This window comes from Heterocephalus glaber, unplaced genomic scaffold (assembly GCF_053883595.1).
Source record: "Heterocephalus glaber isolate CG9 unplaced genomic scaffold, H.glaber_assembly_v1.0 deba00001553, whole genome shotgun sequence".
NCBI classification, from domain to species: Eukaryota; Metazoa; Chordata; class Mammalia; order Rodentia; family Bathyergidae; genus Heterocephalus; species Heterocephalus glaber.
The window spans coordinates 12,256,823-12,284,253 of NW_028258344.1; the positions used below are offsets into that span (position 1 = coordinate 12,256,823).

Sequence of the window (27,431 nt, forward strand, 5' to 3'; positions counted from 1 at the left end):
CTTGCTGCTTTTGCTCCGTGCTGCCCACCATGCACTGTTTCTCCTCTGTGATGTCTCTCTGCCATGCCACCCACCTTTGGAGCCAGCCAATTATAGACTGAAACCTCTACAAACTGTGAGCTGAAATAAACCTTTCCTCCTTTAAAAAAATAAAAAAGAAATGCCTAGCTGATTAATAAAGCACAGTTCTGGGTAAACATGATATGTTTCTCTGTGCAGATCTCATTTAATATCTTTTAGTCTAATTTAAAGTTTCTCCATAAATAACATGTCTTTTCATATTGAATTCTAGGTAACTTATATTTTGTGAATGGTATATTTTCCACAACGTTTATATTGCTAACTTGCAGAAATTAAAATGACTTTTGAAGTTTAATTATACACTGGTTTGCCATGCCAACTTTTCTTACTATTTATATAACTAGATTAAAAAAAATTTCTATGCAATTAATATCTATAAAAATTGGCAATTTTGTTTCCTCTAATTCCCTCTCTTGTATGTTTTACCTTTATTGCACTGTTGCTGTTGAATGGAAATGATCATACCACCCTTCACTCATTGTTGATTTCAAAGAAAAAGCTTTGAGCCTTTCACTGCTGAATATGATGTTTGCAAATTAAAAACAGAATAGTCTGTCTCACTCTAGCTTACATGACTCTTAACTCATTTATATCTTGTAATTGTTTCTATCTGTACTGAATTTTCAGTAATTTCTTTAAGAATACTTTCTGGTTCACCAATTCTATTTTAGCTGCATCTAATCTGCTATTTAACCTGTCCATCAAGTTTATAATTTCATTTACTGTGTGACTCAATTTTAGTTTAATTTGTTCATCTTTATAGTCCCTGTTTATTAGTCATGTTTTGGATCCCCACTTTCATTTCTTTAGAATATTAAATAGATACACTTATACTCTATATAAGGGATTGAGTTCATCGTCGCCTGCAGGTCAAATCTAACTCAACCAAATTTAGTCTAGCCTGTTTTTGTAAATAATATTTTAGGAAATTTAGCTGAGGCCATTTCTTTCATATTATCTTGATTGCTTTCACCTTGCAATGGCAGAACTGAGTCATTGCCTGGCAAGCTTAAAATCTGTACCATCTGATTCTTCACAGAAAAACTTTTCCAAGCCTTGTACTTCACAATTTCAAAACCAGTAGGCTCTATGGGTCTAATTCAGTTCTTTGTTGTTTCTACTGGCTTTTGCTTAAGGTGGCTTATTTCCTGATATGCTATTCAATTTGTGATAGTTAGCTTGTGTTTGCTGAATGTTTGTTTGTGTGAGTTCTTTGAGGCCTGGCTGTAAGATAGATCTCTCCAGAAATGCAATGCATTTGTTATTCTAGGGGTGTATCATGTGATAGGTCAAGGTCTCCCAGGAAATAAACTCTAAAAGGTAGGTTGTCATGAAAACACTTTATTAGGGAGTGTTCTCACAATACCCACAGGGGAATGAAAAAGAATGAAGACAGAGGACTTGAACTGCAATGCAATTCCAACAAATTTTGGGGGAATTCCAAAGCTGGATTGACCCTTCAGCAACATCTCAAATTAAGAGAAGGTGGCCAGGCTTTAATATGTTAGCATAAATGGGTGTTTACATGTGGACTGTGCCTGAGGAATGATCTTCATCTTGGGAGAAGCACTTCCTTCAGTAGAAGACCTTTGCTTAAAATAAGACTCATATGAGCTATCAGCGGGCAACATTTTGCTGTTAGGTTAATGAATGCCTCCATTCTGCAGGGGACGATCTCAGAAGTGCACCGCAGTTTGTATGAACTACAGGATATGTTTTACACAATCAGAAAGCTATTTTTTACACAGATTCTTAGTTTGGAGATTTTTGAACCACATAAGTAGTTTGAATCTCATTTCTAACCCTACTATAGGGATAGCATGTGGTCTCAAACTCTCAGTGGGAACTATATTTTTCCTCTCTCTAAAGCCAAGTCCAAGACAGACAAGTTTTTGTACTATTTCCTTGCAGAAGGAATTTTTTCTAGTCATCCTTTCACTGAGGTTGTTATCTATAAAGTTTTATGTGTAGGTCTCTTGTCTGAATTCCCAGCTTGCTCAGATTCTAGGATATTAGTTACCATCCAGATGCTCCTGAATCAGCGTAACCACTGGCCCCAGAGTTACCTCAATTCATCATTTGGGGTCTCTTATGATTCTCCTAATTCTATTGCTACCCTACTAGTGTAAAGATACACCCTCCACATACAAATTCAAGCATTGCTAAGTGCTTTATACTAGAGAGAGATTTCAAGATATCTAACACAACAAATCATGCCAGCAAATCATGTCTGCCAGCAGACAGATTTCCAGGTGAATCTTATGCACACTCAAATTTCCAAACCACTAAACTCATATATAACAATGGCTATCAGGCCACTGGGTCCTAAATCTTTTCAGTTTTAAATATCAAAATCCTTTCATAGGGTCTTATTTCATCTCTTCAGCTAAACTTTGTAAATGTATTTTTTTCTGTATAATTTATGAAATACCACATACTACCTTATATTTCAATAATGGTAAAAGGTATGAGTTACTCAACTAAAATGTACATCCTAAAAGTTTTCTTTTTTCATTTGTAACTCCCTTTCTTTGTCCTCCCCACCAGAGACTTGCATAGAACAATTGCTAAATGGGTTGTCGCTGAATGAATGGTTTGTTCACCATTGTGATAACATTATTCTCCAGATTGTGTCTCATTCTTAAGGACTATAAGAAAGGGCTAAATGAAGAAAGATACAATGATTTGACACAATATATAGCAAATAATTGAGACATAGTGAAGATAACATCCTACTGTAAGGAATTAATTTAATGGTGGATTACATTTTACTGCTTTTGTCTCTCTGATCTGTGTTAATGGGAGAAGAAGATATTAAAGCTTGCAATAGGATCCAATTTCAGAGAATTTAAAAGATGATGTGGGTTACAAACAATTTCAATTCAATTCCACAAATATTTATTGATCATCCATTACATGTGAGCTGCAATGATATGTGTTCAACTGCTTGAGAAAATTTCTGCTGTAAAATACAGTACTTTAGTAAAGCCTGTGAAGACTTTGTTTTTCTTTTCTCTGTTGTTAAAGTAACTTGAAAAAAGAATAAAGCCATCATTTCTGCCTAACTTTAATCGAAAAGTGAAGTCTAAATCTTATGTCCTAAGCAAACTGCCACAGGGCTATTCTTCATGTTCTCAGTACTTTATGTTGCAACTATAAACCATACCTAAAGGGAGAATCCATTTAGCTCTCAAGAGTATGCTCTGCCAAGTTATCCCTTATTTATTGCTTTTTAATGAAAAATTTCATGTGTATCAAAACACAATCCTACAACAAAGGAAGTGCAGCTCTGGGACCGGAGTACTTTATAATGTAGAATTTACATGTGAACATTAATTTTTCTAGATGGAATTACCTAATGAATTTTTTTTGTGCTCAGGAATGAGGTTTTTTATTAAGTTAGTGAGCATCCTACTATTAACTCTTCCATACATGCAAGTTTTCAGAAAGCTCAGAAAATAATTTAAACTATCCTATTTTCCTTGAGAATATGGATCTTAGCTGTCAAATACCCTGAATCTTCTCTTCTAAAAGCACACACAGTATTTTAAACTGCCACCTAAATTGAGATTGTTTTAGAGAGACTGATTTCAGGATAAAATAAAGGTCTCAATGTATAGTCCCACTTTTGAAGACTGATTTAACAGTGAATTTATTTATTCCATTTATTTATCTCTTTTGTTCCTCTAAAAATAATCAAAACAATTAACGTTGTTATTCTATAGAGTGGTTTTGATTATAAATAAGAAAAAAACTGACTCAAACTAGTCTATGCAATAAAGACATTTATTGTATTACATAACAGGAAGTTCAGCAGAGCAAGTTTAAAAGTTGGTTGATACAACAAGACCATTGCAAACCCACATTCTGTCTCTCCATTCAACAGTCCACAGTGAGCTTAGGGTGACTCAAAGATGCTTACCCCTGGGCTTGCTCCCTCCATAATTACAGGTTGCCAATGGCAAGCAGGATGATACATTTCCTTATTTACATTCAACAGGTTATATTTCCCCCACCCGCACCATGGAATAATAATCTTTCCCTTAAGTCTGACTAGGCCAATTTCTAACACATGGCCATCCCCCGTCTAACTAAAGTTGCTAGGTCATCCCCAGTCTAACTAAAGCTCTTTGTTTTCTATTACTATAAAAGAATACCTGAAACTGGTTAATTTGTAAAGAAAAGAGGTTTACTTAGCTCACAGTTCTGACAAATATATGTCCAAGATTGGCTACTGATATTGCCCATTGCGCCCTTCACCCCCACCACCCTTCCCTATTTACATAGACTTTGTTTCCATTTTTTTTCTTTCTCATAATTTTTCCTTTCCTTTCTTCCCTTTCCCCTTCCCCTCCTGCCACCCCTCCCCATTTGGACCATTTCCTATTTCAAATTATCAATTATTCATTTTAATCATTTTCATCCTTATTTACACTTTCAGTTTCTCACACTAGAGAAACTATTTGATATTTACATGTGTGTCCTATTTATTTCACTTAAGAGTATGGCCTCAATATGCATCCATTTAGCTATAAATGACTCGAGTTTCTCGTTCTTTATGGTTGAGTAGTACTTGTTTTTCAAAAATTAATTTTATTGGTACATTTCAGGTATACAATATAATGACATTCATCATTGGAAATTTTCACCCTTACATAATCTCTCTTGGTTCTTATTTTGCCCCCTTCCCCTGCCCTCCCTTCAACCCCTCCATCCCTCCCTATTTACAAAGACTTTATTTCCATTTTTTCAGTTTCTCATATTAATACCATTCCCTTCTTTCCTTTCCCCTACCCCTCCCACTTTTCCTTTCCCCCCTTTCTTCCTATTTCATAGTATCTATTATACCTTTTAGTCCTTATTTACACTTTCAGTTTCTCACACTAGAGAAACTATTTGGTATTTACACATGTGTGTCCTATTTATTTCACTTAAGAGTATTGCCTCAATGTGCATCCATTTATCTATAAATGTCTCTAGTTTCTCATTTTTTATGGCCGAGTAGTACTCCAATTTATTTAAAAAATCACATTTTCTTTATCCAGGCTCCAGTTGATGGGCAATTGGGCTGCTTACAAGTTTTAGCTATTACAAATTGTGCTGCTATGAACATGGGTACATGTATATCACTGTGGTATGATTCTTTTAATTCTTTGGGGAAGATACTCAGCAAGGGTCAAATGGGACTTCCAGTCCTACTTCTTTAAAGTATCTCCATACTGATTTCCACGGTGGTTGCACCAGGCTACACTACCACCAGCAGTGGAGCAGGGTTTCTCTTTCCCCTGAGCCCCACAAGAATTTGTTATTGGTTGATTTTATGATACCAGCCATTCTTTCTGGGGTGAGGTGGAATCTGAGCATTGATTTCATTTGCATCTCTCCAGTGACCAGTGATGTTGAACATTTTTTCATACGTTTATTTGTTATTTCTAATTCTTTTTCTGAGAAATGTCTGTTCATTTCAGATGCCCATTTTTGGATTGGGTCTTTAAATTTGGGAGGTCTGATTTTTTAAGGTTCTTTTTAGATTCTAGATAGTAGACCTTTGTCTGAGGAACAGCAGGTGAAAATATTTTCTCAGATTGTGGTTTGTCTCTTCACACTGTTTGTGGTTTCTTTTGCTGTGCAGAAGCCTTTCAATAGGAAGAGATCCCACTTGTTGATTGTTTGTTCTAGTTCACAGGGCACTGAGGTTTTGTTCATAGAATCTTTTCCTACACCAATGTCTTCAAGAGTTCTACGTAATCTCTGTTCCAGCCAGTTCAGCGTTTCTGTTTCAATACTTAGATCTTTAATCCATTTTGATTTTAGTTTAATGTGCACTGAGAGAGATAGGTCTAGTTTTAATCTTTGACAAGTGGAAACCCAATCTGTCCAGCACCATTTATTAAAGAGGCTATCTTCCCTCCAGTAAGGGGTGTTTGGCTCCTTTGTCAAAGATGAGGTGGCTGAGTGTGTCTGGAGTTGTTTCTGCATCTTTTAATCTATTCCACTGATCCTCAGGTCTGTTTCTTTGTCAGTACCATGCTGTTTTTATCACAGTAGCTTTGTACTATAGTTTCAAGTTGGGGGTTGTAATACCCCCTGCCATGTCTCTGTTACCTAGAATTGCTTTTGCTATTCTAGGTCTCTTCTTCTTTCAAATGAATTTTTGGATTTTCTCCAGGTCTGTGAAGTATGCTGCTGGGACTTCAGTTGGGATTGCATTGAATCTATATAGCAGTTTTGGAAGTATAGCCATTTTCACTATGTTGATTCTTGCTACCCAGGAGCAGGGGATGTCTCTCCATTTTCTCATATCATATTCAATTTCTCTTTGCAGAGGGCTATAGTTTCCAGAGAAGAGGTCTTTGATTTTTTTTTTGTTAGGTTGATTCCTAGGTAGTTCAGTTTTTTGGATGCTACTGTGAAAGGAATTGGTTGCCCCATTTCTCTCTCAGTGAGTCTGCCGTTCATGTAGAGGAAAGGTATTGATTTTAGTGTGTGGACCTTCTATCCAGCTACTTTACTGAATTTGGTTATTAAGTCTAGAAGACTTTTGGTAGAGTTCTTGGAGTGTTCTATATAGAGTATCATGCCATCTGCAAATAATGACCATTTGACTTCTTCATTTCCTACCTTTATTCCTTTTATTTCTTTCTCTTGTGTAATTGCTGTGCCTAATGTTTCCAGAACTATATTGAACAGGAGTGGTGATAGTGGACATCCTTGTGTTGTTCCTGATTTCAGTGTGAAGGATTTCAGTTTTGGACCATTTAGTATGATATTGGCTGTTGGTTTTTCATACATGGCTTTGATCAGATTGAGGTAGAGACTGTCTATTCCAATTTTTTGTAGGGTTTTTATAAGAAATGTGTGTTGGAATTTGTCAAATGGTTTTTCTGCATCTATTGAGATGATCATATGGTTTTGTTCCTTGGCTCTATTGATGTAATGTATTACACTTATTGATGTGTGTATGTTGAACCATCCCTGCATCCCTGGGATGAACCCCACTTGGTCAGGGTGTATGATCTTCTTGATGATCTTCTGCATTCTATTTACCAATATCTTGTTAAAAATTTTTCATCTATGTTCATGAGTGAGATTGGCCTATAGTTCTTTTTTTCGGTTGGGTCTTTCTCTGCTTTGGGGATCAAGGTGATGTTTGCTTCCAGGAATGAATTTGGAAGTATTGCTTCCTTTTCAATTTCATTGAAGAGTTTAAACAGTAGTGGCAGTAGTTCCTCTCTAAATGGCTTGTAGAATTTGCCAGTGAAACCATCAAGACCAGGGCTTTCCTTAGTTGGTAAATTTGTAGTTTCATTGATTGATACTGGATTGCTTAGCATTTTTAGGTCTTCTTCCTTCAACTTTGGTAGTACAAACATATCTAGGAATCTCTCTATTTCTTCTGTGTTTTCTATCTTATTGGTCTATAGGTTCTAGAAGCAGGTATTGGAGATCCTCTGGATTTCTGCTGGGTCCATTGTCATTTCATCATTTTCATTCCTGATTGCATGGATTTGGGCCTTTTCTTTCCTTTTTTTGAGCAGGTTGGCTAAGGGTTTGTCAATTTTGTTTATTCTTTCGAAGAACCAACTCTTGGCTTCATTAATTGTTTGTATTGTTCTCTTAGTCTTCATTGCCTTGATTTCTGCTCTGATCTTTATAATTTCTTCCCTTGTATGAGCTTTGGGTTTGTCCTGCTCCTCTTTTTCTAGAAGCTTGCAGTTCAGCATCAGGTTGTGTAATTGGTCCCGCTCTGTTTTCCTCATATGCATATTCACTGCTATGAATTTCCATTGTAAGACTGCTTTCATTGTGTCCCATAGATTCTGATATGGTGTATTATCATTGTCATTTAATTGAAGGAAATGTCTGATTTCTTCTTTAATTTCCTCTGTGACCCACTGGTTTTTCAGAAGTGTGTTTTTCAATTTCCATTTTTTTCTGAAATTCTTGCAGTTTCTTTTGCTGTTGATCTCCAATTTCATCCCACTATGCTCTGATAATATACAGAGTATAACTTCAGTTCCTTTGAACTTACTTAAACATGTTCTATGAGTGAGTATGTGGTCTATTTTGGAGAATGACCTTTGGGGAGCTGAAAAGAATGTGTGTTATGATTTTGTAGCATGGACCACTCTGTAAACATCTGTTAAGTTCATTTGTTCAAGAGTTTGATTGAGTTCTAGTATTTTGTTGTTTATTTTTTGTCTAGTTCATCTATCCATTTGTGAAAGTGGGATTTTTAGGACACCCAGTACTATTGTATTAGTGCTTATATGATTTTTTCATGTCTGTTAGTATTTGTTTTATATAGTTCAGTGCACTAATGTTTAGATTCAAACAGATTTCCAGGAGATAAAAACCTCCATTGAAAGTCTATGCAGCAGAATGAGCCAAACTGAGTACAGAATTTCAGATATAGAAGATAGTATTGCAATTAGTGACCAGGAAAAGAAAACATTTCATTAAAATAGTAATAGACCTTGAGATATCAATCCAGCAGCTTCTAGATGATGCAAAGAAGAATAACATAAGACTGATCAGAGTCAATGAAGAAACAGGAGAGAGTGCAGGTGACATAAACTGTTCACAGAACTAATGGCAGAAAACTTCCCAAGCAGGGGAAAAGAACTTGACATACAGATAAGTGAGGCATATAGGACTCCAACTAGTCTTCATCAAAACAAACAAACAAACAAACAAACAAACTACACATAGGCATATACTAGTTAAGATTCCAGAAACCCAACAGAAGAACAAAATTCTACAAACAGAGTGAGAAACAAATCACATACAAAGGAAAGCCCGTTAGAATCACAGCAGACTTCTCAAAGCAAACCTTCAAGGCAAGAGGAGCTTCGAGTGACATATATCAAGCACTAAAGGAAAACGGCCTCCAACCAGATTGGTGTACCCTACAAAACTGTCTTTTAGAATTCATGGAGAATAAGATACTTTCATGACAAAGAGCACCTTAGAAACTTCATGAATACCAAACTTCCACTCCAAAAAATTTTAGGCAGTATCCTAGGAAAAGACAATGAGGATCACAACCCCAGAAAGCCCAGAAGAATGAATCCATCAGGCACAACATGAAATTAAACACAAAGGGGGAGAATCCAACAAAAAAACATGTCATAACAATGATAAGTGAATACATACAAGTTATAAAACAAATGTTAATGGTTTCAACTCACCAATCAAAAGAAATAGACTGGCAGAATGGGTCAAGAAGCAAGATCCAACAATATGCTGCAGAAAAGAAACACACTTAATTCTAAAAGAAACTCATAGACTAAAAGTTAAAGGGTGGAAAACAGTACTCCATGCCATAGGAACACAAAAAAATGCAGGAGCAGCTATCCTCCTTGCAGATCAAGTGGATTTCAAAGCAACACTGCCTCAGAAAAACAGAGAAAAACACTAAATTCTGGTAAAGAGAACAGTCCATGAGGAAGAAATGACAATCATATATATGTGTGTGTGTGTGTACATATATATATATTTATTTATATAAATATATATATATATATCAAACACTAGTGCACCCAACTATGTAAAACAAATACTGATGTACATGAAAAATCATATAAGCACTAATACAATAGTAGTCAGGGTCTTCAAAACCCCACTGCCACAAATAGATCAACTAGACAAAAAATAAACAACAAAATACTGGAACTCAATCAAACTCTTGAATAAATGAATTTAAAAGATGTTTACAGAGTGGTCCATGCTACAAAATCATAACACACATTCTTTTCAGCTCCCCAAAGGTCATTCTCCAAAATAGACCACATACTCACTCATAGAACATGTTTAAGTAAGTACAAAGGAACTGAAGTTGTCCCCTGTATATTATCAGACCATAGTGTGATGAAATTGGAGATCAACAGCAAAAGAAACTGAAAGAATTTCAGAAACATATGGAAATTGAAAAACACTCTTCTGAAAAACCAGTGGGTCACAGAGGAAATTAAAGAAGAAATCAGACACTTCCTTCAGTTAAATGACAATGACAATACAACATATTGGAGTCCATGGGACACAATGAAAGCAGTCTTACAAGGGAAATTCATGGCAGTGAATGATATAAAAAATCAATGAAGCCAAGAGTTGGTTCTTTGAAAGAATAAACAAAATTGACAAACCCTTAGCCAACCTTCTCAGAAAAGGAAAGAAAAGTCTCAAAGGAATGAAAAGGATGAAATGACAACAGACTGAGCCGAAATCCAGAGGATCATCAATACCTGCTTCGAGAACCTATAGACCAATAAGATGGAAAACACAGAAGAAATAGACAGATTCCTAGACATGTGTGTATTACCAAAGTTGAAGGAAGAAGACCTAAAAATACTAAGCAACCCAATATCAGTCAATGAAATTGAATACTTACCAACTAAGGAAAGCCCTGGTCTTGATGGTTTCACTGGCAAATTCTACAAGCCATTTAGAGAGGAACTACTGCCACTACTATTTAAACTCTTCAGTGAAATGAAAAGGAAGCAATATTCCCAAATTCATTCCTGGAAGCAAGCATCACCTTGATCCCCAAAGTAGAGAAAGAACCAACTGAAAAAGACAACTATAGGCCAATTTCCCTCATGAACAGAGATGCAAAAATCTTTAAATAGATACTGGAAAACAGAATGCAGAAGATCATCAAGATCATACACCCTGACCAAGTGGGATTCATCCTGTGGATGCACGGATGATTCGACATACGTGAATCAATAAATGTAATATACTGTATCAATGGAGCCAAGGGCAAAAAATATAATCATCTCAATAGATGCAGAAAAAGCATTTAACAAAATCCAACATGGCTTTCTGATAAAAACCCTACAAAAAATTGGAATAGACGGACTCTACCGCAATCTGATCAAAGCCATGTATGAAAAACCAACAGCCAATATCATACTAAATGGTCCAAAACTGAAATCCTTCACACTGAAATCAGGAACAACACAAGGATGTCCACTATCACCACTCCTGTTCAATATAGTTCTGGAAACATTAGGCACAGCAATTACACAAGAGAAAGAAATAAAAGGAATAAAGGTAGGAAATGAAGAAGTCATATGGTCATTATTTGCAGATGGCATGATACTCTATATAGAACACTCCAAGAACTCCACCAAAAGTCTTCTAGACTTAATAACCAAATTCAGTAAAGTAGCTGAATAGAAGGTCCACACATTAAAATCAATACCTTTCCTCTACATGAACCACAGACTCAATGAGAGAGAAATAGGACAAAGAATTCCTTTTACAGTAGCATCCAAAAAAAACTGAGCTACCTAGGAATTAGCCTAATAAAAGTAATCAAAGACCTCTTCTCTGGAAACTATAGCACTCTGAAAAGAGAGATTGAAGATGATATCAGAAAATGGAAAGACATCCCTTGCTCTTGGATATAAGAATCAACTTAGTGAAAATGTCCATACTTCCAAAAGTGCTATATGGATTTAATGCAATCCCATTGAAATTCCAGCAGCATACTTCACAGACCTTGAAAAAAAAATCCAAACTTTCATTTGAAAGAAGAAGAGACCTAGAATAGCAAAAGCAATTCTAGGCAACAGAGACATGGTGGGGGGTATCACTACCCCCAGCCTGAAAGTGTATTACAAAGCTACTGTGATTAAAAACAGCATGACAAAGAAACAGAGCTGAAGCCCAGTGGAACAGATTAGAAGATGCAGAAACAATTCCAGACATACTCAGCCACCTCATATTAGGCAAAGGAGCCAATCACCCTCACTGGAGGAAAGGCAGCCTCTTTAATAAATGGTGCTGGAAAAATTGGGTTTCAACTTGCCAAAGATTAAAACTAGACCTATATCTCTCACTGCACACTAAACTAAAATCAAAATCGATTAAAGATCTAAGTATTAAAACAAACTGGCTGGAACGGAGGTTAGGTAGAACTCTTGAAGACATCAGTGTAGGAAAAGATTTTATGAACAAAACCTCAGTTGCTCGTGAACTAACACAATCAACAAATGGGATCTCTTCTTATTAAAAAGCTTCTGCACAGCAAAAGAAACCACAAACAGTGCGAAGGGACAACCTACAATGTGGGAAAAAATTTTCATCTGCTGTTCCTCAGACAAAGGTCTACTATCTCGAATCTATAAAGAACTTAAAAAGATTAGACCTCCCAAATTTAAAGACCCAATCCAAAAATGGGCATCTGAAATGAACAGACATTTCTCAGACAAAGAAGTAGAAATAGCAAATAAATACATGAAAAAATGCTCAACATCACTGGTCATTCAAGAGATGCAAATGAAAACTATGCTGAGATTCCACCTCACCCCAGAAAGAACGGCTGCTATCATGAAATCAACCAATAACAAATACTGGCGGGGCTGTGGGGAAAAAGGAACACTGCTCCACTGCTGGTGGGAGTGTCGACTGGTGCAACCACTGTGGAAATCAGTATGGAGATACCTCAAAGAACTAGGACTGGAAGTCCCATTGGACCCTGCTATTTCCCTGCTGGGGATCTTCCCCAAAGAATTAAAAGAATCATACCACAGTGATATACGTGTACCCATGTTCATAGCAGCACAATTTGTAATAGCTAAAACTTGTAAGCAGCCCAATTGCCCATCAACTGGAGACTGGATAAAGAAAATGTGGTTTTAAAAAATAAAATGGAGTACTACTCTGCCATAAAAAATGAGAAATTAGAGACATTTATAGCTAAATGGATGCACATCGAGGCCATACTCTTAAGTGAAATAAATAGGACACACGTGTAAATACCGAATAATCTCTCTAGTGTGAGAAACTGCAAGTGTAAATAAGGACTAAAAGTTATAATAGATAATGTGAAATAGGAAGAAAAGGGGCAAAAGGGAAGGGGAAGTGGGAGGAGTAGGGGAAAGGAAAGAAGGGAATGGAATTAATATGAGAAAATGAGAAAATGGAAATAAAGTCTTTGTAAATAGGGAGGGATGGAGGGGTTGAAGGGAGGGCAGGGGAGGGGGGAAAAATAAGAATCAAGAGACTATGTAAAGGTGCAAATTTCCAATGATGAATGTCATTATATTATATACCTAAATTGTACCAATAAAATTAATTTTAAAAATATAGGGCCAGGATTATTTACTAATTAGTTTACACAACAGAAGGAGGGTGAGGGAGAGAGGCAACACAGAAGACTCCTATATTTTTCTCATTAACTGAAGCAAGGGAGACTGGAGTGAGGTCTGGCAGGAGATATTGAGCTCCTTTCCCATCTTGCACATGTCACATTTGAAATGCTGTCAGACACTGATATGGCAATTTTTGGGTTTTTTTGGTACTGGGGATTGATTTTGGGACCTTGCACTTGTGCGGTAGGCGCCAGAACCACTGAACTAAATCCCCAGCCCGATATGGCAATTGTAAGGAATTATCCTGGATATATGAATTTGGGACTTAGCAGTAAATTAGGGCTGAAGGTATCAACTTAGAAGTCATTGACATGGCTAGTATTTAACACCAAGTGTATTAGTTACTTTACTTTTAATTGGTAAAATACCCAAGAAGCAGACAGAAGGGAGAAACTGGGAGTAGAAATATTCCCTTCCAGCCTGTGCCTCTAATGGCCCATCTCTTTGGACCAGGCCCTATCTCTGAGCAACATATTCAGCTATGAACTGAGACTTCTCACTCTGTTTCCTGCCTACCATGGGTGGAGCAATTTTCCCTGCCATGACCTCCTACCATGCTGTTTCTGCCTTGGAGACTGCAACCATGGACTGAACTCTAAAACCTTGAGGAAAAGCAAACATCTCCTTTAAGTGATGAATATTGGGTATTTTGTCCCGGTGACAAAACAGAGACTAATACACCACAATATTTATTTTTTTGTATATCTTATACCTTGTACAGACTGTTTTGAAAAGAGGTGAAAATCAGAAATAGGATTAATATTCTAGAGATTGCTTGCTTGACTCTCTTTTTGTAATTATTCCTTCATTCTGTTTGTAAAATAAGGATTTCCACATTCAGTAGGGATCATATGAAAAATTAAACTGTTGAAAAGGGTATAGAACAGCATTACTGCCAAGTCCATAGACATTTATCACAGAATGTTGGGTTTTTTGTTTTGTTTTGTTTTGTTTTTTGACACAGGGTACTCACTATGTAGTCCAGGCTGGCCGTGAACTTTTGGTGATCTCCTGCCTCGGCCCCCTGAGTGAGTGCTGGGATTACAGGCATGCATAGCCATACCAAGCTTCAGAATGCTGTTTTGAAATCACACTTCTGCTCTCCCTAATTTCCAGATCCAAAGTCCAGGCAGGAGCAGTTGGAACCTAAATCACATATGGCGTCTTGCTACAAGGGAGCTTGGGTTTTGTGGCCTTTCCTGGCCAGTAAGGTATACGAGAAGGATGCCACAGATGCTGAATTTGCCACATTTGTAAGAAAAATGGAGGTGTTGTGTGGTTTTAAAATTAGACCTTAACTTTACTGGAGATTTTAAGAAATTTTATTGGAAGTTTTTCATGTAGGATTTTTTTTCTGGTTTTTGAAGGGATAAAGCAGCTACAGGAAACTGTGGAAAAGCTACCTTAGAAGCTGTGAGCCAGATTTTGAAACTAGCCATTTATTGTTAACAAGAAAGAAGAGTTGACTGAAATAACTGTGAGAACAGCACTGAGGAAATCATCAATGAAACTGGAAAAATAAACCTGAGTCTGTTTACTTTCTTGCCAAATATGTTACTTAGAGATTTCCTTTTCAATGACCTTAATTTAGTTTGGGAAGAGAATACACACACACACACACACACACACACACACACACACACAGGACATGTTATCTGTGATATGTGAGTGATCTTTGCATCTTTGTTGGTGACTGTGTTTTACTTTTTGGTGGATGTACAATTAACACAGAATGCAAAATTAGGAGTGCAGGTATTGATTTTGTTTTTCAAGCAGAGGCTAAGAAAACTGCATAAAACCTTAATAGCTATAAATACTTCTATTTTCTCTGCTTAAAAATCTTTGGGATATTGACAAAGATGGCTATGGCTTATTTAAAATTATATTAGAAATATCATAATGGAATGTGAATACAAATTTCCTGTTTTTGTAAAGGATACTTGGGTTTACAGCAATGAAACAAATTGAAAGTCTTCAGGAAACTTGCCCAATTATGATGTTTGATGTAGTTGATTGAATCCTAACAATAATAAATTACAATGGTACCCAATAGTTTTTTAGTTTTTAAGATTTTGAAACCTTTTCTAAAATTTTTCAAACTTCCCATGTATTATTTCATTTAATCCTCATTTTATAGTAATTTTCTAAATTGTATGATATTTGATTATTTCCATTTTTAAGGATTTGAAGAAATGGTAAACTGACATAATGATTATTAGTGCCAAAATTCCTTGTAATATGTATAAGCAATGGATGACACAAGAATTATGTATTTGTTGTCACTTATGACTTGTTCTTTTGAATCTGGAACTTTCTGAGACATAGCAGCCTTGGAGTTCAATTTCAGTGTCATGAAAAGCTCCTTCAATGGTCATGGTGTTGGATATTGTAAACTATGAAAAGGAAAGGAAAAGTGTTAAAATGATAAAACTGCAAACTACCCATCCAGAGGGCACACAACCAGGTGAAGGGAAATGAGAAAAAAGAATTAGTAAAGTAAAAACAGTGAGGCTCAGACATAGGAAAGTGGGTTTTAGGGCTATCATGTGCATTTTCTCCATATGACTGAAGAGCCAAGACAGACCCAAAGCCTAGATCACCCTTTTTCTTTTTCCTTCTTTATTTAATGTATATGGAGACTGCATGCATGATGAGGCTAGTGGTTTAGTCTTGTGAGTCCCTTTTCTGAAAGAAAGAATAAATTTACTGTTCTTTTTGGTGGTAGGATTGTCTGAATGTATAAATGTAACAATTCAGGAGCAGTTCTGTGAAGAGTCAAGAAATACATGTGTATAATTACCATATTCATAGGATGCTCTTGGTTCCATGTGAACAAAAAGCCCACCTCAAATTGGACCAAATTACAATGGGTTATTGTTTGCTTTCAAATGAAAAGGCTAACAATAGGTCACCAGGGTTTGATCAGTGCTCCAGCTCCATTTCTCTGAAGTTCTCTTAGCTCTGCTTCTTCTGTTCCTTCAACAGAGCAGATTTCCCTTATGGTCACAGAATGGGGGCAGCAGTTCCAAGCCTCACACTTACATATCACAATGTCAAAAAGAATGGGAAACTTTTTCAACTATTGAAAGGAAAAAAGCTCTAAACCACTAGAATCAATTAAGGTGCCATGCTCATCTGGAACCAATCACTGTGCTGAAGGAAGGCTCTGTGCTGATTGATTCATGTCTACTGGGGTTCAATCCTGCGTTGTAGCTATGGAGTTGGTGGGGAGGAGGGAGATGCACCATAAAAATCCATGGCTGAGTCACAGTAAGGCAAATGGGATGGGAGACCACCTACATGTTCATGTATGTAAATCAAGACATGATGCCACCTGTACTTGCCTTAAATACTGTTTTCCAGTTCTTTCCCAAATTGCACAGAGGGCTGGTGCGATGCCTGTGGGATTTTAATGTATAGGGGCTGAAACTTTCAGGGGCAGGAGGTGGAGAATAATCTCATCAGGCTCCTACAAACCAAAGCCTTCTCAAAGAATATTTGGAAGATGCAAATTTTTGACATTTAACAGTAGCTCAGGGATAAGTTTAATTATAAATCATCAGTAAGGGAATGTTAATATTAGCAGTCTAAAATTAACCACTCAGAAGCGAAAGAGTCAAGGAATTGTTGTCAGCTATGTTCAAAGGCAAAAACTAAAATCTGCTTCTTTTGTCTCCTCAAAAGGAATTTCCATGAAATTTCATGGCTTTGTGACTACATAAAGTTCTTTTCTGTCCAATACTGTACGTTTTTTTTTTTTTGGTACCAGGAATCCAACTCAGGACCTTGCGCTTGCAAGGTAGGCGGCGGAACCACTGAGCTAAATCCCTGGCCCCCAATACTGTACCTTCTTCAGGATGTAGTTCTTAAAGCTTTCATATTACGTAGTTAACTTTTCTCATTTGGTGACTAAAATCTCTATGTGATATAAGGCTTTGTCATGTATGGGTAAAAAATCTTGTGAGGAAACACTGATTTAAAATATTATGAGATTCTGAAAGTTCAGGATAGTAGAGACTTTTAAATTTGCATTGTGCAGCATGGAATCAAAAGGAGACTAGAGCTCCCAATGGCAAATGTCTGTAACCTCAGCCCTCTAACTGTCTTTCCTAAGGCCCCACAACACACACCTCTTCCTTATATAATGCAGTATGTGTTGAAGCAGGATCAAGGGCAATTGACAAAGGGAGTTTTGTCCAGGAAGGGCTCTAATCTGTTAAATGTCTTTGATAATGTCCTTCTCCAAGTGAGACTAGAGACTGGGTCCTGTATGCATCATGAAAAAAATTCTGAAATATTTAGACTGGTCTCTACCGTAATCTCAAAGGCTTACAATGACAGGTGGCCAAATTTGTCTAATTTTCTGTTTTTGCACTTTGCATTTTAGTACTACTTTTTCTATTACTAGCTATGAAATTCAAGGCAAATGATTTCACCTATGTGCTCTTCCTGTCAGATACAGATAATGCTGCCCCTTCATTGCAGTACTATTGGTAGGATCAAATTAGGTAGCATGTAGGTATTTGAATACTACAAAGGTTTACAGTAGTAAAGAATTATCATTTAATCTTTCAACATGTAAAATGGTTTGGAGCATTTTATTTATTTATTTATTTATTTTTACAACCACTTTTTTTTTTTGGCTTAAATTCTTTTATCAGTACATTTTAGGTATACAATACATTTACATTTATCATTGGGTGCTTGTACCTGTACATGATGTATCTTGGTTATTATTTTTTCCCCGTTACCTTCCTCCCCCTCCACCCTTCCCTATTTACATAGACTTTGTTTCCATTTTTTTCTTTTCTCATAAGTTTTCCTTTACCTTCTTTCCTTTCCCCTTCCCCTTCCACTTCCCCTACCCCTTTGGGCCTTTTTACAACCACTTTTAAATGGTACCATACATCTATTAAATAATTTGAAAAATAGGCAAGTGCCTTTCCAACCCAATATGCTTTTACGAAGAGCTGCCAAGCCACTAGCAACACTGATCAACAGTGACCTCATATATGCATCAAAATCAGCACAGACAATATGACAATAAATTAAAAATCAAATAATACAGTATATACAGTAAAGGATACAATTTTCTGAATTAGTTTAAATCCTAATCACAATAAAAACTACTTTGAGCTCAATTGAAGGATGAAAAAACACTAGCCTACAGAATTCATAAAGAAATACTAAATGAACAGATGTACATAAAACCCTCAGTGAAGTAAAAATATTTGCAATAATCTTTAAATTACAGATATATCCTGGGGTGCTTTCATAATCACTTAAATAGCACATCTCTAATTGCATTTTCATGGACATGATAGAAATGGATCCTTACTTTTCAGTGAATTATATAATCAAGAATGAATAAATAGGTCAATTTAGATGCAAAGCCTGTCAAATATAATTAAAATATATATTGTAATATTGCAGTGATAAATATGGAATTCTTTTGGAATAGTTTGACTATGCAATTCTTGAATGTACCTAAGATTTCATTTTTGTAACAGGAATTCTTATTGCAGAGTGATACAGTTTGAGCACTCTAAAAAGCAAAGTACTAAGATGCTTCTACTTTATAAAATTAGATACTAAGAAAAAAAGTATATGGAAGACTTTTTGCTATTATCATGCAAGTAGAATGGCAGTTAAATCTCTGATAGCAGGGATCCAACCTTACCATTAGCACAGTGTCTGTGATTTCATTTGCTTTAATGAAATGGGGAGAGAGAATGCCTACTGAGACATACAAAACTGTTAAGAATCAGGAAAATGGATTTTGACAGGAAGACATAAGGATGTATGTCTTTCTTGAGATGAATTCTAAAGCCCTTTTATGTGGTCATGTGAAACATTTAAAGCCCTTACTATAAACTGCATAAAATAACATTTTATTCACTTGTAATTTCTTTGTTCTGCATTAATCAGGTTTGATAGGAAAAGCAAACTAACCCTCCTCTCATTCTAATCTTGAGGCAGATAGTAGAAGCTGGCTCTTGTGCCTATTCAGGAGTTCTAGGAAAAGAAAGGGGTGATGGGTTCAGCTGGAAATGGCAGGGAGGTCCCTGTGTACCTCTCTGTAAGAACAGAATTGAAAAGGAGTATTTAATCTCTGCAATCCTTGACTTCAAACGACCACCATTGTGGAATTAGAAGGAAAGACACAGCACTAAGGGGGTAATTTGTAAAGAAGTATCTGAGAATGATTTAAAATAAAAATTCATTGCAGAGTATCTTTCCCTTCATCCATCCTTGGCTCTGTTTCCCCCAAGGTTACATCTTACTCATTCCCCTTTCTAGACACAAAATACTTGACCTTGATACAAAGGCTATGGGCTTTGCTGTGTTGTGATCTTCCTCCTCTTAGTAGTCCTGGTAGACTCAGAAAAAAACAAGGGCAGGTAACTGGAAATCTTTCCTTCTCTTTTGCTCAAATTGTAAATGGGGGAAAATTATTTGAAGGAGAAAGGCCTGCTGGGGACCTTTTTTGCCAGGTTACTTGATATCATCAACCAAAGGCACAACTGACCTGTTCTCATATTCCTGACTTCAGAAACCATTTTTTCTTTTCAGTGAAACCTATGACTTTAAATGATGTGGTTTGAAGTAGTTTCTGTTTCTAGTATCCCATTGCATTCCCTCCAAATATCCCCACAAATGTCACAGGAAAGGAAACATGAATGAACACTGTAATTACTAGTGAGCCCCGAATCAAGGTTATTCCCAATTTAACTCTTATGAATCATATATCACAACAAAGAACTCAGACAGTTCCCAGTTATTTGATGTCTTCATGTTATGTCTGGTGTGAACCTGACTCCATGGTGGAAAGAGGACATCCATGTGAGTTTTGAGGTGTGGCTCCATCCCTCAACCTATCTGATATTTGACCGTCTATAGAATGGTGAACTTTACCTACCTAATAGGGCCTTAAGAAAGTTAAATGAGAATAGAAGTAATGGTGCCAGAGCCAAAGAGACAAGACTCCAGGCATTAGGTCTCTGGATCTGTGAGAACTATTTTTAAGTATTTTTACTTAAGGAAATTGAGGCAGAATGATACTACTTCCTCTCAAATATAAAACCCCCAAATGATGAACACAACCCCACATTCCATAACCCCACCCATCTCCTCACCCTTGTGTCTAGGCTTATTTTGCTTAAACCCACAGTATTCCCAGATTCAAACTAGGAGAAACTGGAGCAATGGCTTAGAAGAGTGGGATTGTAAAATGGACTAGGATGAGGATGATTCAAAGTGAGGAAGGATTTGGAGTACAGAAACCCCCAAACCTTAGGGATATGTTTCTCTTTTATTTCTTTCTAGAAAATAAATGGTAAATAAAATAAAAAAGATATCTTCAGCAAATTTCTGTTGACCCAGTTTCTTTAAACCTTGGAGGATTTTCTTGGTTGTTGTTGTTTGGTGATGTTGAGTATCCAGTCCGGGGCCTCAAGCACTCTATGCTAGCACTCTGCCACTGAGCCACACCACCAGCCCCTTTAGCTGCCCAGGCTTTCTTCAAACCCGTGATCCTCTTGTCTCAGCCTCCCAAGTAGCTGGAATTATAGGCACGTACTACCACACCTGGCTCTAAGGTATTTTTTAAGGTAGAATAATACTATTCAGGATAGACAATATATCACTTAACATCTTGCTCCCTTTCCTTCCCATCTGTCTTCTCCCTATGAAAGCTCTAAGAGCTCAGCCAGTTCTGTCTGATCTTCCAAGTAGTCCCCTGTTCGACTTTCTCCTCCTGCCAATGTAGTCTCTCTGCTATCACTAGCAGGGGTTTTGTTACATGCAAATTTGATCACATATGCCTTAAATAAATATTTACTGAGTTTTCACTTCCTACCAGCTAATACTCTAATTTCTGAAAATCTCCTTTAATAACTTTCCATAACTTATGGAATTACGTGGTTACCAACTACCTGTCTCTCACCCTTTCCACATGGTGGTTTTCCAACACACCAGGGTCCTTTCTGTTTCCTGAGAGTGGTGTGCCAACTCAATTCTTGGCTTTGCTGTTCCCTCTACAATGAAAACCCTTCCCTATCTGGTTGGTCTGAAGAATTCTTAATTCATCCTATGATACATCCCAAAGGGAATTTTCTTTTTATTTTATGAAAAAATAAAATAATGTAAAAAAATAAAACAAAATTTCATAATCAATAAAAGAATAACAGTAGTTAACACACTATATATCGTTATCTTCAAACTAGTTACTCAGGTTACAAGACAAACCAAAAAGATTCTTACAAAAAAACAATAACACAAAACTTTCTTTTCAAAGATGATAAACTAGTAGTATAAGTGAAATCAATTAGCACATATATTGAAATATTTTTAAAACAATGGAATTTATATTTTGGGTACTTGAACCTCTCCCTACTTCCTATCTGTCTCACATTTTTCACTCTCCCTATCCATCTATATATTTTTTTTGTATAAGAGAAACCATGTGATATTTGAGCTTGTTGTGTTTCTGACTTATTTCACTAAACATTACATTCTCAAGTTGCATCCATTTACCTATGAATGCCTTAAGTTTCTTTTTCTTAATGGCAGTGTAGTACTCCATTGTGTGTAAATACACATTTTCTTTCTCCATTCATCTGTTGATGGTCATATATGCTGTTTCCAAGATCTAGCTATTATAAATTGTGCTACTATAAACATGAGTATGCATGTATTACTCTAATATGATGATTTTAACTCTCTTGGGAATATACATAGAAGGGGAAAAACTGGGTCAAATGGAATTTCTATTTTATTTTTTTGAGGAATCTTTACACTGATTTCCATAGCACCAACAATGTAGTACTTTCCACCAATAATGTAGTAAAGTTTCTTTTTCTCCACATCTTTCATTGTGTATCTATATGAAGAAGACTGAGTCTAGAACCATGTACTTCACCATGTACTAAACTAAAGGGAATTTTCATAAAGGCATCTCTGATCTTTTCTTCGTATCTAACCCAGAGTGAGGTTCACCACTGCCTTGAATATTATTGTGAGTGCTACAACATGTTTGATGCTGGATTGTAATGCTTTTTTCCCATGACTGTCTCCTGGCTATAGCACAAGCTTCCTTGGGTCAGAGTTAGTTATTGTGCATCTTGGTGTACCCAGTACCTGGTGTGATACATAAAAAATTATGTAATATACATTTGTCCAAAGAATACCAGCACAAGTGTAAATTAGGAAATCAGCTTCTCTGTGTATTTATCTCTAACTGTCATTTCTTAGGACCTCATTCTGTTTTTACTCTACAACTCTCTCCCTACACAATCTCACTTAATTTCATTACATCAATACATCTCTATGTTGATAAATTCCCAAAATATCTCTCTCCATCAAACTTTTCTTCCTAGTTTCTGCTCACATGTTTGACCATATATCTGATTGCTTATCTCTTCCTAGATGTCTCCCAGACATTTCAAGTGGTATGTCCAACAATGAAGTTCATCTTTCTCTTTCAATCTTAATTCATTTTCTGCTGTTAGACTACTACAGACCAAGTAACTTATGAAAAGAAATTCATTCCCTATTGTTCTGGAGGTTGGAAAGTCCAAGACTAAGGTGTTACCATCAAGCTGGTGATAGCCGGCATGCCACATCCCCACATGGCAGAAGGGCAAGTAAGCATGCACAAGGCAGAGAATGGGAAGAAGAAAACACACTCCAGAGGTCACTCACTGCTATAACAAAGCCACTGCCTGGATAACTGACCTCCTCCTGTGTTAAAGGTACTAATCCATTCATGAAGGTGAGAGGCCACATGACCAAATCACTTCTTCAAGTTCCCACTTCCAACACCTTCCCAGCAGCCATTAAAATGCAGCATGAGTTTTGGAGCAGACAAACTATTACAATCCCCAAGCCAAATCTTGTTGCTAAAAGTTCATTCTTCTCCACCCAACATCCAACCCATTACCACATCTAGTACTTTCTACTTGTAATACAGATCTCAAATCTCCTTTCTTCATCTCCACTGCTCCTTTACTGCTCCACACGGGTCTCTCTGCTATCACCCTGCCCTATATGTGGTCTCCACAAACAGACAAACTAACATTTTTTTAAAAATGCAAATGACATAAGTACTCTTTGCTTAAAAATGTTCAGAATCTTTCCCTTCATGAAAGATTAAACTCTGTCTGAATTCTTAGCATAGCTTGTAAACTGTATCCCCACTGTCCCTGTCTTCCTCTTGAAGGTTCCCTTGAATCCTTTCCTGTCACTGTACACTCTAGAAATACAGCCTGTCTCTTGCTCTGTAATGGGCTAGAATTCTCCCTACCAAATGGGAGCAGATGCAGTTCATATTATTGGAGTCATTAGTGGATGCTAAGAGTCACCAGATTATATTGCGGCTGTCAATCATCATTCAAAAGAAACAAATTGCTAATTAAGAGATAAGACAATATGACATATGTGTAACTTAACACTACCAAAGGTGAAAAAGCGATGTATCAAATATAAATATTCAAATAAATATATTTGAATAACTGGAATCACTTATGATACAGTTCATCTTGGAAAAAATGGAACGGATTAAGTTACTCCATTGATTTATCTAAGAGAGGTAAGTCTTTCTGCTCTGATGCACTTGAATTACTATTGAAAATATGTATTGGAGGACTTCAAATCTACACTTTAATAAACTACAACCTAATTATGTTTGCAAAACTGCCCAGAGATCCTACTCTATATTTCAAAAGGTATTCAAGTAGCTGAATGCTAGAGGACTTTACATTACCAAATCTATCTTATTCATGAATTCTACCAATGCAATTTATTTTCACATTTATCATAAGAAATAAATCACATGTTGTTATCAAGATAAAAATCACATTTTATGATACATTGCCTGTTTCTTTATTGTATTTCTTTTATTGCTTAGAGATTTTCCCCAGTGATAAGCCAAAACGATTTTCAAAAAATGAATTGGAAAAAATAGCAACCTTTAAAATACCATTTTCCTCAACTGTGGAAAAATTTCATTGCTGCAGTCAGTACTTTAATAATCTAGGTAGAAAGCAGTTATAGAAGCTTGGTTATTTCAAATATAGTTCAGGATCAGCGAAAACAAACCCCAAGTGCTCTGATTTTATTATTTAGGGAGTCAGTGCATCATAGCAGAAAGGCTTTAGCTTGTGGATTTAGAAACTTAAGTTTGAAATACTGTGCCTGCATAGATTTGGGATGATAATTTCTCTGTGCCTCTGGTTTCTCTGGATGATATCACATCTACTTCTAAGGTGGTGAGATTTAAATGACCTTACCCACCAGTGTGGTAGCTGGCACATAGTAAGCATTAATAATTGCAGTTTAATAAACTATAATGATGCAAAAATTTCCATCTTTTTCATTTATTCCTAAAGGAAGGTGCCAAGCTGCCTTTGGTGTTCAAATTACTGAGCAGCTAGAATTGATATAGTAACTGATTCTGTTGGTTTTCTAAAAGATGTGGGTTTTCTGGAAGACATGTTTATTCTGTCATGGTTCACTTGAGAGTTTAGTGACTTTGGCATTAGTATTATTGCCAGGAGTCTGAATTAATATACCCTTGCTGTCACAGAATTCTGAGGTTATTGTGCTTGTGTTTACAATTCCATTCTAAAGGGATAGAGCTTTTTACGAAACTATATGATCTCTAACCTTTCTGGAAACCCAAGTACTAGTCCATTCATTCCTTTATTTAGTCATTTATTTAAGTATCTACTGAGTGTGTTGTACACACTACATACTGATCTAGTCAAAGAAGAAACAGCAATGATCATATATACAACAATTTCCAACCTCTATCAGGCAGGGAATCAACATATAGAATAAATAAAATATATAGTATGCAAGGTGGTGAGAAACACTACGGAAACAGCATGTCAGGAAAAGAGAATGTGGAGTCCCAGACAGAGGACTTCTGGCTTTAACTGTGGTGGTCAAGGAAGGTATAATTGAGAAGGAGACACTTGAATAAAGACACAAAGAAGATGAAAAAGCCACATGGACCTCTGGGGGAGCACTGCTTCAGACAGAAAGGACAAATGTAGAGACGAAGACATGGAAATTGTCTAGTGACAGTGTAATGAGGAACTCCATGTGGTTTCAGTGAAGCAAGCAAGGCAGAGCACAGGAGGTATCCAAGAGCCAGGCTTGAAGGTCATTGTGGGGACCTTGACTTTTAATCTGAAGGATAATGGAATCTACACAGGGTGTTAAACAGAGGAGTGGAGAAAGCTGAGCAGAGCAGAGGAATTTTCTTTGAAGGTTACCCTTTTGGTGAATCAGGAAGGATGCTGCCCTTACAGTCTACAGCCTACCTTGGGGGTGGCCCCACAACTGGTCCTCTGGAAGTTCAAGTGCCCAATGACTCCTTTAGGTCCTATGTAAACTCCGTGTTTCTAAAATCCATCCCAAAATGGAGAGTATACAATTATAGCACAAGAGAATGGGTAGTAAAAGCTGCAAGATCAGTTACATAACACAAAGAATGTGTTCTAGACCTTTCTGAGGTTTGAAACAGAACAAGAAAGGGTAGAGAGAAAAACTTCTCACTCCTCCAGCCCCTAGAAACCATTGTTCTGCTTTCTGTCTCCATGACTTTGACTATTCTGAATACTTCATATAAAATGGAATCATATAGTATTTGTTCTCTTGTAACTGGCTGTCTTAGTCACTTTCATTGTAGATGGGACAAAATATCTGATACCTGCAACTTAAAGGAGGAAAAGTTTATTTGGGCTTATGTTTCAGAAGTGCCAGTCCATGTTTAGCAGGTTTATACGGAAATAGCATGGTGGAAGAGCTTATGGGAGGAAAGCTGCTCACATCATGACAGCCAGGAAATGAAGAGAGAAGTGAGGAGATGGGTAGGAAGATATACCCTTCTAGGTCATGCCCCCAGAGACCTGCCTGCCCTGACCAAGTCCATGTCCTATCAGTAAGTCAGCGATAGTGCCCTTGTAGTCCATCCTCTTCTAAATGGCCTGCCACTGAGGGCATGAGGCCTCTGGGGACATTCCTGATATAAACTAGAACATTGGCTTATTTTACTTAACATAATATCTTGTTTATAATAATTATTATAAACATAATATATTATTATAAACAATATATTATTTACCCATGTTAATATATTATTATAAACAATAATATATTATTTACCCATGTTACAGCATATATCAAATCTCATTCCTTGTAAGCCTGGCTAATATTCCAGAGACTTGAGCTCTTTTAAAGTCTACTCCTTCAGACCACCATCACCATCTTGGACTCTTCTTCATTTGTTTATGTCACCAGAGATTCCTCAGACCATGATTTTAGGGAAGACCCTGGAAGAGGCAGATAGTTGGAATTAGGGAAAAGAGGGAGTGTTTTCTTTTTTTTTTTTCTACTCTGAAAGGAAGAAGACATTTAGAGGTTTATATTCTAATATAAGTTTATATTCAAAGAGAGAGGCATATACAAGTTTATATTCAAAGAGAGAGGTATGCAAGAATGGTATCTCCTAATGGATTCTATTTCTTTTTGGAGTGTAAGGGGGAAGTTACTGTACAAAGAATGCATATGCTGACTAGAAACGCACACACCCTGAGGCAGTCCATTCCAACTGCCTCCCTCCTGGGTACCGGTTTACTTTGAGTTTTACTGTATAAGGTCATAAATAGTAATATAGTTCTAAAAGAATAAGACTTTAGACTATATAGCTATTTCAAGGTTGGGAATACAACTTCTGTCTAATGATTCATTGCTTATTTGCTCTTTATGAAAAGCACCATGTTGCTATGGTATTTTAACATGTATCTCAAGAGGACACAATGCTGTACAGTAAGCACCTTGGAAAGTTATTTGATGTCAATAATACAGAGGCAGCTTGCTCCTTTCTCCCATGAGCCTTCAGAATAAAGCAGTTTCTTGACAACCTCAATTAAAGCTGAGTCACACTGAGATGAGAGAAATATGAGAAGGAAAACGATAAATGGAAAAAGAACAGGTACAGTTGATGATTTTCTCTGAGAAAAAAGAATAGGAGGCTTCGGGCCACTGTGGTGACAGGGCCTGTCCTCTACAAACTCTCTAGAAGAGGAAGTGACTGCTCCTTATTACCTGCCCTTTCTGTGTAATGTTACCTATCCAGGACCTGAAAAATAAAAGCTAAATGCATATGCTGTACTGCCTCAGTGG

At 36.6% G+C, this 27,431-nt stretch overlaps 1 protein-coding gene across 1 annotated transcript in view; it reads right to left on the bottom strand.

Annotated features, from left to right (window-relative positions):
• The window catches only part of Cpa6 (carboxypeptidase A6), a 389,851-nt gene that overhangs the window by 259,738 nt on the left and 102,682 nt on the right, over window positions 1–27,431 (bottom strand). The window lies entirely within an intron of this gene.